The sequence below is a fragment of the Tachypleus tridentatus genome, chromosome 8, assembly GCF_004210375.1.
Source record: "Tachypleus tridentatus isolate NWPU-2018 chromosome 8, ASM421037v1, whole genome shotgun sequence".
In the NCBI taxonomy this organism is placed as follows: domain Eukaryota; kingdom Metazoa; phylum Arthropoda; class Merostomata; order Xiphosura; family Limulidae; genus Tachypleus; species Tachypleus tridentatus.
This window is the reverse complement of record NC_134832.1, coordinates 31,925,209-31,939,089: the sequence shown is the minus strand read 5'-3', so window position 1 is coordinate 31,939,089 and position 13,881 is coordinate 31,925,209. Positions and strand designations below refer to the sequence as shown.

Below are 13,881 nucleotides of genomic sequence, written 5' to 3'. Positions count from 1 at the left end.
GTGACTCTATTTCTCGTACCTTCAATTCCTATGAAAGCCTATTGATAACAATAGATCAGAATAACCGCATATTCCTAACACTGCATGTAATGAGGCGTAACAAGATTGTTTTTTTTTTTTCGTTTCAGTGAAAACCCAGCTGGGTTTGAATCGTGGCAGATATAGAATTTATTACTATGCATCTTTAAATAGCCAACGAATCGCCAATCTAATATTTATTTAAAAAATAAAAATAAACAGCCTAACATTCGCGGGCAAATGCGGTGAATCTCCGCCACGCAAACCTAACATGGTCAGTTTTGACACCAGAAAAATCGTGAAAAACACGTAAAAATCGACAACTGTTTATATCTCTGTTTAAAACTTGCAGAGAATATTTTTATACTAAATACCGTGTAACTTGATCGAAATTAACCAAAACCCCTAATATTATGGGTTTATTTGACCTTTTGACACCACGTCAAATGACCGAAAATGGACACATTCTACATTTATGTGTGGACCTGTAGAAAGGTGTACTTGTAGGAAATTCCACGTAAAATGGTCAAAACATGGTCAATTAATTAATCAAAACTTCAGAATTATGCGTTTTTGTGAACTTTGACTCTTCTTCCCACAAAACAAAAACACGCTCAAAATGAGCAAATCCATATTTTCTTTCTTTCTTTATAAGTTAATGTACTGAGCGCACGAAAATTTATATTTGTACAGTTTTTTTTTATTTTTATTGCTGTGAATTTGACCGCACAGGAGCCCAAAATATGCATTTTGGATTGTTTGATTTTTGGCCCAATAAAATTTTCTTAAAAAACCTACACTAAAAAGAAATAAAAAAACCAGATTTCTGGTAGTATTGAACAAGGGTATAATCTTAGTAAGTCTGAAGTGAATCTGCCAGGATATGAATGAATGTTGGTTGATTGAAAAGTGTTTGGAGAAAAAAAAAGAAAAAAGAGTAGAGAAACAGTATGTTTGTCTACATAATAATAGTATCAGAAACTATGCATATTACTTGTTTATAGAATAATTTATCCTCACCACATTCTGCATGCTTGGAAGTAAACTCGGACAGTGGTTCTCAAACTCTTGATGACGAGAAACCCACTTGAAGTAAAAATGTATCTCAGGATGGTTGTCATGGGTATTAACACCTCTACCAAAATAAAGCAGAGAACAGTTACAAATCTTTGTTAACCTGAACATGACATAACTAAGAAGGTTGAAAAGTCGTCCTCTGCTTTATTTTGGTAAAAGTGTCAATACCCATGACAACCATCCTGAGATACATAGTTCTGAAACGTTTTCGTCTGTGGACCACTTCCACAGAAACAAAAAACAAAAAAAAAGTCCATAGGTCACCTCTCGGCCCTACCTCACCCGCTGTGCCAACAACAACAAAATTTCGTCAGATTTAATGGGTCCCCAGTGGCAAAGTGGTATGTCTGCAGACTCAGACCGCTAAAAACCGAGTTACGATACTCGTGGTGGGCAGAGCACAGATAGCCCATTGTGTAGTTTTGTGTTTAATTTCAAACAAACCAAACCACATTTAATGGAAAGAATAACGCTGCTTTTGATATCACTTGCAATTTGTATCAGTCCACGGACAAACACTGGGATGAGGACCACACTTTGAGAACCATTATACCAGAACAGAACATCATTATCAGAAGTGAATTTGTGGTAATCTTATTGAAGTATTCTGATGGCAGTGTCCTAGAATACATCGACACACGTTAGGATAAACTAGTTTATAAAATATAAAACAAACCTCAATGTATTATCTATTTTTAATGACAGCGAAAGCACAAGTAAAATAATACCAACTATCGTATTTCACGTACGGAAATTAAAGAGAGGTTCGTTATTTTTAACAACAATTATATACTTTTATTTCCATGATATATTGACGTCGGACCAGCATGGCCAGGTGGTTAAGGCCCTCGACCTCTAATCCGAGGATCGTTGGTTCGAATCTCTGTTACACTAAACATGCTCGTCCTTTCAGCAGTAGGGACGTTATAAGTTACGGTCAATCCCACTATTCGTTTATAAAAGAGTACCCCAAGAGTTGGCGGTGGGTGGTGATGACTTACTGCCTTTTCTTCTAGTCTTACACTTTTAAATTGGGGACGGCTAGCGCAGATAGCCCTTGTGTAGCTTTGCGCGAAGTTCAAAAACAAACAAATTCTGACGTAACGTACGTTCCGGGGTTGTTTTTCTCACGTTTTTTTATGGCTATTATTTTGAAACATTAAATATCTTAAAATATTAAAGCTGAAATTTTGTTAAGAGGGTAAGTTATATTTAGATAATGTATAATTACAAGACATGACTGGTCTCTAATAAAAGAACATGTGGGTTTACATGTTAATAAATATTTGTGTTAAAAATCAAGATTAAGGATCTATTTTTATTAAGAACCAGTGTTTTCAACCATATCTGCTTACTGAGCTTAATAAGTATAAGGCATCTTTAAAATAAAAGTTTTATAAGCCGTTAACACTAAAAATCTAGTTTTGATAGTTGTGCTTTGTCATGACCAAAAACAAATATTAAACTAAACCTATTACAACACTCGTATATCTAAATTAACTGGTTGGAAATAAAGTCAAGAACCTTTTTAATTTTCAGTGGTTGCTGACAGGATACCTCCGTGAGGTTCATTTTCTGAACCTCACTTACAAATACATGGACTTCCAGGTTGACCATGAAGCTATTGCGCTTTCAACGTAAACGATCAAATAAGTCTAAAGGATGGGTTTCAATTATTTTGCTGGGGAGGACTTTAGGCAAGAGGTTTAGGGGGACTATTCTCGAGAGGCCTGAAGGCCTTCTTCGACAATATTTGCTCTTCGCTTGAGAAGTGATAGGTCTATTGGTGAGATTTCCGGTATCAGAGATCCAAACAGTTAAGGGCAAAAAGCAACGGGCTTCGACTCACAATACCATCTCAATCACTTGATACAAGAAGTCAAATAGCTTGTTGATGTAGCTATTCCTGTTCTAACGAGCTCTTCAGGGAGTCCCGATAGTGGACTACAAGAGGATGAAAAGTTTAATTCATTGTATGTTGCGATGAAAACATACCTTACTGCTTTTTGTGTTCCGAGATGACTTTTTAATGAAACTAAAGTGTTTTTCTTTTACATAAAAATAGTTTAAAGAAGTGGTTTGCAACATATAGTTATATTAATTAGTGCACCAGTTCTATTTAAAACATTACATACATATGTATATATTTCATTATTTCAATAAAGAAAAACTTGATATTAGAGTATACTGGGTTTACAGTCATGTTAGCGTCCCAAATGCCCTCCAGTCGCACAGCAGCATGTCTGTGAACTTACAACGCTGGAAACCAGATTTCGATACCTGTGTTGGGCAGAGCACAGATAGCCCATTGAGTAGCTTTGCACTTACTTACAAAACAAACAAACAAAGTTTTTCTTGATTCATCTTTTTAGAACAATATAAAAGAACACAAAGATAAACAGTGGGCTATCTTTACCGTGCCCATCACAGGTATTGAAATCCGGTGTTTAGTGTTATAATCTTTCAAACTTTCGGCTGCGTCACTGAGGGGAAACTTTACATCGAAGCTATCAGTAGCAACGGAACACTAAGAAAATCACAATAATAAACTTTAGAGCTTTCCCTCTATGTGTTTGTTGTACAATACAATACTCTGCCTTTTACAGTTATATTGTGTAAATCATATTCTAGAAGGATGTGATTTTGTACATCCTTACAGTTAATCACCGTACAGAGGCTAAACGCCCTCATCGGCATTGCAAGTGATTTATACTCTAGCTAACAGGTGCGTGTTCTTTATGCCTAATAATCACATAGTAAATAAATAGATAACCTACTGGGATGCCATTAATCAGTTACAAAGAGAAATGTATTGGTCATGATCAGGGAAAACAAACTATGGTTCGTGTTCTTTGCAGTGGTAAGCTTTGGCAATCCCTGGACTGCACACATTTATTCAATGTTTTGTTACCTGATGATTGAATTTTTTAAGGACGTTTGAATTGGATTAATCTAACATAGAAATGTGTTTTATGTACCATTTTGTTGTAGTAATAACATGGACCTAGGTCATTACATTTGATGACGAAGCAGATGTAACCTACAGGAGCATAAATTATCAGTACTTGCAAATACTTCAGGTGGCGATGACGAAAAAAAAAATCAAGTTTCGTCCAGTGTTTCAATTAAAATCAGCAGCCATGTTCTGTATTTTGTTACATTTAAATCAATGTTGTCTAAGCACCGTTGCCATTCATTAGTGCAAATCATATTAGTATAGAGCTATTTTTTATATGTAAGTTACATAAATCTTAGGAACATAGATGTGAATAACATCGGTTGAGATTGTGAGAGGTGATAACACTTTGCTCAGTCTCTGAGAAATTAGAGGTTTCCAGAACTTTAAGTCTATAGAAAATGATTGGAACGAATGACTGCCTTTCTAAGTTAATCCAAAATGGAGGTTACAGGATCGTTATGGTCATGAAACTTTATAATCCAATGTATGGAAAACAGGTACAACATCAAAAAGAAAGGGGTGATTCGGTATGGATTTGAGAAAGGACTGTAGAAGACAGAAGTTCAACAAACAAAAAATAAACAAATAAGAGAAGACCGAGAGATGTGAGAGACAATGAATAAATCGAGAAAGGCGAAATTAGAAAGTAATATGCTGCCAGTAAGAAACACAAACTATTTATAAATATTTCTTTTATCGACCACCAGTAATAAACAGCTATTTATTATGTTAATTGCTTTAATGTTACAATAATAAAATATTATAATGCAAATGTAAATAAAAACGTTTTTAATCTATCGTTGTTACATGGATTATATTTAATTTACTGTCGGAAGTTTCGACAACATGTATCAATATGCTAAACACTGCACTATCCTCTTCAGTGTACATTTTGTCAGCAGATAGGTAATTTCATAATTTCAAATTAAAGACAACAAAATCCTTAAAATATATTGTTCCTTTTTTCGTTTCATTTGCCAAATACCTTAATACAGTACTTAACACCCGGTCAAACCACTAAGAAACTTGTTGATGGTGTAATATTATACCATTCTGCGTCATTTCGTATTTCCGGTGTAACGCGACGGCAATCCTCTAAAGTATCTAATATTTTGGCTTCTACCGCGTAACAGATTCCCCTTGCTGGGAGTCAGATTTCTCCAGTTTCACGCTTTCTCCTCTGCTTTGTGTTATTTTAGACACCCAAGACGTGTTATTATAGTCCGAAACTAGAGTCTAGTTTAGTTTTTTTTTGTATGGGCTTTGTCAAAAGTTTCTTATGTCCATCTTTTTTTTATAACCTGGGTCAAATTTTTAAAGTGTCAGCGGTTTTAGAATGACTTTCTTCTTACGTAAGACATGAAAGGAAATTCTCGCCTGTCACACAGATTTCTGTAGAGAGGATAGAACCTGTGAAGTGAGATGACCCAGTAAATGAGATGTTATTTGGAAAGAAATCGCTAAAATTTGTACAGGAACTGAGCTTACACTTCTAATCATCCGGGCGAATTGAAGCGCGTTAGAAACGTTCACGTTTCTTGCCCATGGTGATACGCCTCACCAACCGTGCTCACACGCTATTTGGTTGTGTGAGTTTCGGCACGCGTAATAATGTCCGTGAAGCGAAATGGGCGCCAAATCGCTTGTGCACTAGCGCGCAATGTCTTGGCACGCGGAACCCTCAAGCCTTAGGTGACGCAGGGCGCGTGCCTTCGCTTACAGCTCATCAACGCTCAAACCAACCAGAATTGTGGAATGACCCACTAATTCATTTGGTTCTGAATTCTATACACGATCAGAGCATTCCAGGTCGCATTCCTTTACAAAAGTCAGAGGAATTTAAATTTTACGCACCTTAGTTTTGTCGATGTCTTCTGGTGATGGCGTTAGAAGAGGCGACGATTCTGTGGAGTTATTTACATTTCTGTCTTACCTGGGAGAGTTAAACTGTAAGCCACGTGTGTCACTCACTCTACGTCCTGTCTCCGCTTTAAATAGGAAGAACCACCATGAAGCCACTCTACCAAGAGTCGAGCACTGAATCCGCCCCCGAGAGACAGGCAGTGCGAGTCTCAACCCGTCGCTATAGCAACCGAGCATCGACTACTGCCACACTCCAATTTGGCTAACCAATGAAGCATTCGCCTGTGCTTGAGTGCGCCTGCCACGTCACGGGATTGACAGTGGCTAGGCGGGCGGAGCGTTTAAAACGTTCCCTTTCAGTACTTTACCGAGTTTCGTATATTTGATTGTGTACATACTTAGAATGGCAGGTTTATGAGGAGAGATTGAAACAGACCTTTAGCGGTTGATGTGAAAAAGGAATAATTAAAAGTCATGGAAACAAACTGCTTACACCTCACAGAGCTGTGTTCATGAGTCACCTGCACAACTAGCTTTTTTAAAGTAAAATTCAGTCTAGAAGAGATATTTCAATATTCTATGGAACCCAAACAACAGCATTTACTTAGAAAGTATCACAACCCTGGACGTCTTGCTTTAGAATAAGCGTCAGTTTCTTGGATTGAACACGCTCTGAAAATTGACTAAAACACCCATTTTTAAGGGTGGATGGGTGAGGAAAAGAGTAGTAGAAGCTCAAAGAAATATATTTTAATAAGAAAAAAATCAAATCTCTTTAGAAATAATTTCTATAGGCCCACTAAAATAAGTTTTATGTTTAAAATAAATATAATTTATCACGAAAGATAAAATGTAGAACAACAAAACATAAATAAAAGTGGGTAAGAATGAACTGTTGACAAAACGTTGAAAGAAATGAACCGAACAAAAACAAATCAAGATCTGGAACCCGTATGTTAAAACTATTAAATGTCGGTATATAGTGACTGATATAAATCCCAGCTTAGCCTTAAAACAGGAAGAAAAAGTTATGAAAAGGAGAAGTTTTGATTTTTATACAACAGCTATTTAAAATTCCCCTTTCATTTCAAGAGTATAAAGTTTGTTTTAGGGTGGTCAAAATAATCTACAGCAAACATTCTGTATTGATGCGTTACAAAGTCACGTGGTTTAGTGAGAAGTGCACGCGTATTTGCAGAATTATCTGAAAGTGTTATCTGCGACAATCGTGGATAAAAAAGGGGGAATCCTTAGTAGATGTGGCACTTGAAATTCTTTTAGACAAGATTACAGTAAATTAATCCATGAGACTGGTGGTAAAATAAAATACATCGATCGAAAGATTTTGACCTCCTGAGTCCAAAACTTTAATGAGATGTTAAATCTGTTCAGAGGTGACGGATCTTTGAGCTAAAAGTTTGTACTTGAAAAAACAAACTAACTCGAAGTCATTCTATGAGTCGTTGTGTCGTGGTTTAAAAAACATTGAAGGTACGTAAATGATATGACGAGAATGATGTTTTATACCTTTTAGATATTTTGTAGAAGAATATGGTGAAATGTTTTGTTTTTTCAGTAAAAAACATGACAGATGATTCTCGCCAAATGTGGCAAGAAATCGTTTTCGATGCAGAAAAATGAACTGTCTATCAAAGTCTCTGCTGTACATTTAGACAAAAAACACCTGTTCCATATATCGAAAACAGTCTGTAGAAGTTTGTGTGTTTGTACGGAATTCAAAACTAATGGGCGTAAACTAAAAGGCACCGCATATAAAAGGCAAATAGATGAATTATAAATACTAACTAGAATGAAATCTGAAGTATGCCTTAGAAAGAGAGCAATCTGTAGGGTTAGGGCCTGTTTTGTGGTGGGGATACACCATTCTATTGAACACTAAAATAAGGAAAGAGCAGATAAACACGGATAAGAACAAGTTATTAAAACAGAGCATTGTAGGAAGTAAGTGTAACTCACGAACTTGATTTTCCAGAACAACATGAACAGCATAACAAAACGTGAGTTGTCTTGTAGAATATTGACATTGATATTCCATAATTTAATATCACCCAATTTTATTCTCCGTTTTATTTGCTCGTTCTTTACTTGCGACACTTTTTTTTTTTCGGGGTCAACCGTTTGGAGATAGTGTAGGGCTAAATTCACTTTCCTTTACTTGTTCAAATAAGTAAATAATTAAACACACACACACGCATATAACGTATAAGCACATTCGTTTTTCTTAAAATTATCATTTCAAAGACGACTTAACTCTTCAGAACTAGAAACCAATATGTTAAATTTTGACCAGTCATTGTTTGTGGCTATTAAATACCGTTATTACCTATTACCCTACCGGTAACAGTTTTTTGTTTTGTTTTTTCCGGCAGAAAGTTATGTAACGTATTTAAGATTATTGCATTTTTCCTGTATTTGTCTACTGGAAAGCTGACATATTAAGCATATAACAACATGCAAAAATGTGTGAAGGGAATAAACGTATGACAACTCATAGGAACATAGGACAATATGCAGGAATATGTGAAGGAAATAAATAAACTATGACAACTCACAGGAACATATGACAACATGCAGGAATGTGTAAAGGAAATAAACGTATGACAACTCACAGGAACATATGACAACATGCAGAAATGTGTAAAGGGAATAAACGTATGACAACTCACAGGAACATATGACAACATGCAGGAATGTGTGAAGGGAATAAACGTATGACAACTCACAGGAACATATGACAACATGCAGGAATGTGTGAAGGGAATAAACGTATGACAACTCACAGGAACATATGACAACATGCAGGAATCTGTGAAGGGAATAAACGTATGGCAACTCACAGGAATATATAACGACATGTAGGAATCTGTGAAGGGAATAAACGTGTGACAACTTACAGTAACATATGGCAACATGCGGGAATCTGTGAAGGGAATAAACATGTGACAACTCACAGGAACATATGACGACATGTAGGAATGTGTGAAAGGTCTAAACACAGTACAACATGTGGTAATGTGTGAGGAGAATAAACATATGACGACATGTAGGAATGTGTGAAAGGTCTAAGCACAGTACAACATATGATAATGTGTGAGGAAAATAAACATATGACGACATGTAGGAATGTGTGTAAGGAATAAACCATGTTATATACACACATATATATAGTTTAAAAATACGTTAACATTTTAAACCTCTACTGTGTTCAGATTTATACCGGAATCGTCACATATTACTCTTGACTCATCTCTTGTAAACCAGAGAAAAAGCTCTACGTAAGAAGTTTAATGATTCTCTTACCTGTTTCAGCTAGTGAGATTTCAGATCCTCATCATTCAAACCTTACTCTTTCCTGGAGTTGGAAGATGAAAATTCTCGTTTCTAGAGTAGAAAGACGAATTTATTTATCAGTTTACTACGATCACTAGGGGACAACAGGTTAACAGAATAAAAGTTAAAACACTAAGTGTATTCTGAGCGACGTTCTTTCAGCCCTCATTTTCCTTTGTTTAGTGTAATAGCTTTTGTCAGCTTTTTTAGTTTGTTTCCCGGTAGGACAATGGTAAATCTAAGGACTTACAACACTAAAATCGGAGGTGCGATTCTCCATGGTGTACACATGAGCTTTTTGCAGCTTTACTACACAAACAAAAAAAAACAATGATTTTTTACAAACAGATAAAATCCATTTTAACCTTAAATTTCAACCTTAATTGTACAACTCTATAACTAGATGAAATCCATTTTAACCCTAAATTTCAACCTTAATTACATAACTCTATAACCAGATGAAATGCATTCTAACCCTAGATTTCAACCTTAATTGTACACCGTTCACGACCGGTGATATTGATTGTATCACATCTAGTTTGTTTGTTTTTTTACTTGTTAACATTTAGTGTGAAGAACCGACCAATATTATTAAGTGAAAATCATTAATATTTTTAATGCAGAGGAGCAATAATTACTTAGATTAATTACATCATTAGTGGTATTTCTGTTTAGATTTTTGGCGTGACGTATATGTTAACAGTAACCAATAAAGTTGTAAGTTCACAAACAGCTTGGTACATGAAAAGTTTATAAAAATGAATTTACACAGCTGCTGGAGCCCGTAGGTAACCACACGCAAAAAACCTGAAGAAATGATCCAACCTAACACCTTGGTTCCTAAGCCATATTAGTGTGTTTTCAAGTACTTATTTATTATATGTTAGAGTTTAGCATACAGATATCATACATTCGACCAACTTGGGCTACCCTATTTAAACAATTATAATTTCACTGAAACATATGACTAACTAGTTGTTATGCATCGTGTTATGTTTGTTTGTTTTAGCACTGTTATTCCTATCACGTGTTTTTTCTTTTCTTTTTTTGTTTGCGCAAAATGCCAACTTTGAAACTTTTTTTTCCGAAAAAGTCGAATTTCAATTAAATATATTATCAGGAACTCCAGGCAGAATTCATTTAACGGGTCCTATAGTGATAAGAAAACTCAGAAGTATACTAAAAAGCATAGAATCGAAGTCCTACCATGTACGGAGCTCTTGGCAATTGCCCAGTTTGCCTAGTGGGCAAGACTGCTTATGTTTATTATACTCTTTATCTTCGCAGCTGAACGTAACATGCACTCGTACGTACCAATAATATGAGCGAGGATTAACGTGTTACTCTCCTTGAACTTAAAACACTTTCATTCAACGTGCTTGTGCTGCCATCTGTTAACCGATTTAAACCTTTTTGACTCTAGGCAATGTATTTCATCAAAAGGTTTTATGGTGCGTAAAAAGGTATAAATGTGTTCGAGTATATAAAGAAAGAGCGATGAAAACTTGCCTGAGTTAACATTAGGTTCATTATAATACACATTTATATTAGATAACGTTTTTATGTGTGAAAAACAGATTGAAAGGGTTATTGGTAAACCAGTGTTTCATGTCACAATTATTTGTACCATATTTTCCACGAACAATTCATTATTTACAATAAATGATAGTACTAGACATACTTGCCCGTTCAGCTGTGGGGGCGTTATAAAGTAGTGGTTAGTCCCATTTTTCATTAGTAAAGACTAGTCCAAGAGTTGGTCGTAAGTGATTTGACTCTAGCCTACCACTTCAATAGTCTTGACGGTACATGGTCAGGTGTTTAAGACGCGCGACTCGTAGTATTAGGGTCGCGGGTTCGAATCGCCCTCACACCAAACATGCTCTCCCTTTCAGCCGTGGGGGCGTTATAATGTTACAGTCAATTCCACTATTCGTTGGTAAAGAGTAACCCTAGAGTTGGCGGTGGGTGGTGATGACTAGCTATCTTCCCTCTAATACACAATGCTAAGTTTTAAAACGAGTGAAGTGTGTGCTGTTCAAATGTATTGGCAAAACGTTACAGACACCTACTGCAAGAAATCTAGCAGGAATAAAACCTGACAACACTCAAAAGTTATATATAAAAATGAAAATACAGCCTTAAACAGAACTGTTACAAAAATGTTTTTGTAAATACTGAAAAAGTAATTTTGATATTGGAAATCAAATAGTTTCTTCTACAAAATATCTCCCCATGGAGTCAACGCTAATTTTATGGACTTACAACTCTGAAACCCGGATTTTTATTCCTCGCGATGGTAAAAAGCGCTTCTAAACATTGATCACACATCTCGAAAAAACAATAAAAACTAACTTTATGTAAACAAACCAATAACTCAAGTTGGCCACTTTTTAATCCATCTGTAGCTTCACGCGATTTCAACAACAACAAAATAGAACGGTATTACGTCACTAGTAACAAGAGAAGAGCGATCAGAAACTGAAAACGTGTTGGAAAAATACACGTATAGGAAGAAAATTTAAAATTAATTTCACAATAATTTTGTATTTGCGTGTCTTAAAATTTTTAACGAACGAAAGACCTGCGTGGCTTTTAACAAACATAAACTATAAATGCTAAACAATTTTAAAAAATTGACTTAAAAAGAGCAAAACTATCGCTTTTAGTAATAATAGTTTGGTTATTATAAGCATAAATCTACAACATGGACTGTCCATGCTTTGCCTACCACGGTATCGAAATCAGAATTCTAGAGTCGTAATCCTACAGATTTGTCGCTGAGCCACTAGGGGGCTCTAGTAATAAAATGTCTGGTTAAAACACATTACGTCATCTATATCCATCACATACTTATATATCAGTTAAGTACAAAGCTGTACAACTGGCTATCTATGCTTTACCTACCACGGTATCGAAACTTGGCTTTTAGCTCTATAACTCTTCAAACTTATCACTGAGCCATTGGGAGGGGCCGTATGTTGATTACCGACTAAGAAAGACAATACAATAAGTGACAATTTAAATTACAGTAAGTTTGGAAGACTTGAACTTATTGTAAATAACTAATGAATTGATATTTTGTACAAGAAACATTACAGAGAAAATTTTAAAGCTGTTCATTGTTAATACGAGTACTATACAGGTGACAATGTATAATGTACACATTGTTTTACTAAATAATGCTGAACTTAAAATGGTATAAATGTAACTTAAATGCAGTACGTTGTCTTTATCGTGTAATGAACTATTTATAATTGTTTAAAATATTTTTTCTTTCGGCTCAAATTTATTTCTTTTAAAGCAAAGTCATAAATGGGTTATCTGCTGTATTCGTCGGGGGGGCATCGAACTACTGATTGTAGTTATGTAAGTCCGTAGACTTGGGTCAGAGTACTGCAGGTCTTATTACATTATTTAGAAGTTACAACATTAGTTGATTCAAGATGCCGGTTCTGTTTCTGCATATACCTTTTCTACTGTGTTTTACCGATATATCAATTATTTATCTCTCGTTTGAATGTTACAGAATTCCCGCTCAAAGCTATACAAAGGTCTTATTTGACAGAATATTTGACTTTTACCATTACTCGTACTGTGAAAATACCATCCCAAACTGTGGAGCACCTTTCTTTACGGCAAAAAAGCCACAGATCATCAACTCCGTGATTCGTAAACCGAGAATGCTGACCACTAAGAATAACACCAAGCCCTAGATCAAGAATGTTGACCACTAAATCACATTCAGCAATAGATAGAAAAATGCTGATCACTTGATTACATCTAGTCATAGGTCAAGAACACTGACCACTTGATTTCATCCAGCCATAGATCAAGAATGCTGACCACTAGATCACAGTTAGCCCTTATTTTTCTTTAAGTTTGTCTACGACGCTATTTATTGTCAATATTTCTCCTTGTTGCTGTTATAAATATTGAATATAACATAACCTTTCGTATTTTTTCTAATATACATACATTCAGTCGCTACTCTGCATTCCACAGTAATATTTCTGCAAGACAAGATTTTCAATTGCTTTTAAAGCTAAGAAGAGGGTTAATATTTTCATATAACCGTTTTTAGTGCGCCTGCTTGAAATACTGTAACAACGTTTAGTTGACAGACGAAATAGAACAACAGTTTAAAGTATCGTATTGTGAGTTTTTGTTAACTGACTTTGGAACTTTTGAAAACTAATGTTTTGTCCTACAAGGAGATCTATAATAACTAACATAAGAAGTGTTCGTTTGAAATGATAGATCAGAGCAGGAATGGTTCGAAGTTCGTTGCTGTAAAGTGCACTTCTTGTGTACGTTATAAGAGTGACAGTCAAATCCCAATGAAAGAAGAGTAGCCGATGCGTTAGAGTGGGTGGTGTTGATTAGGGGATTTCTTCCAGTCCAGAGGTTTTTCAAGCTTTCGTGTTCACGAACCATCTACCTTTCTATACATGTGCTAATCTTGAAGAAAGCCCGTGGACCAAATATTAATAATCGTTTCTCCAGCTAATTGGTTCAGAATTAGCGATGGTTATGCGCATGTAGCTGGGGCAGCGTGGCACAGAGGTTTTTGATTTGTAATTGGTTGGGTGCGATTTCGAGGCTGCCTCAGG

The 13,881-nt window shown here is 35.6% G+C and overlaps 1 protein-coding gene across 3 annotated transcripts in view; it reads right to left on the bottom strand.

The window, feature by feature from the left end:
• Positions 1-9,319, bottom strand: part of LOC143222108 (paired box protein Pax-6-like) — a 110,601-nt gene extending 101,282 nt beyond the window's left edge. For 2 of the 3 annotated variants that reach the window (XM_076448061.1, XM_076448064.1), the window contains exon 1: positions 5,909-6,130. The gene's annotated coding sequence lies outside the window, so the exon portion shown is untranslated. Of the gene's footprint in view, positions 1-5,908; positions 6,131-9,238 lie in introns of those variants that run through there. The other variant, XM_076448062.1, reaches the window with a different exon arrangement.
• Positions 9,320-13,881: the final 4,562 nt, after the last annotated feature.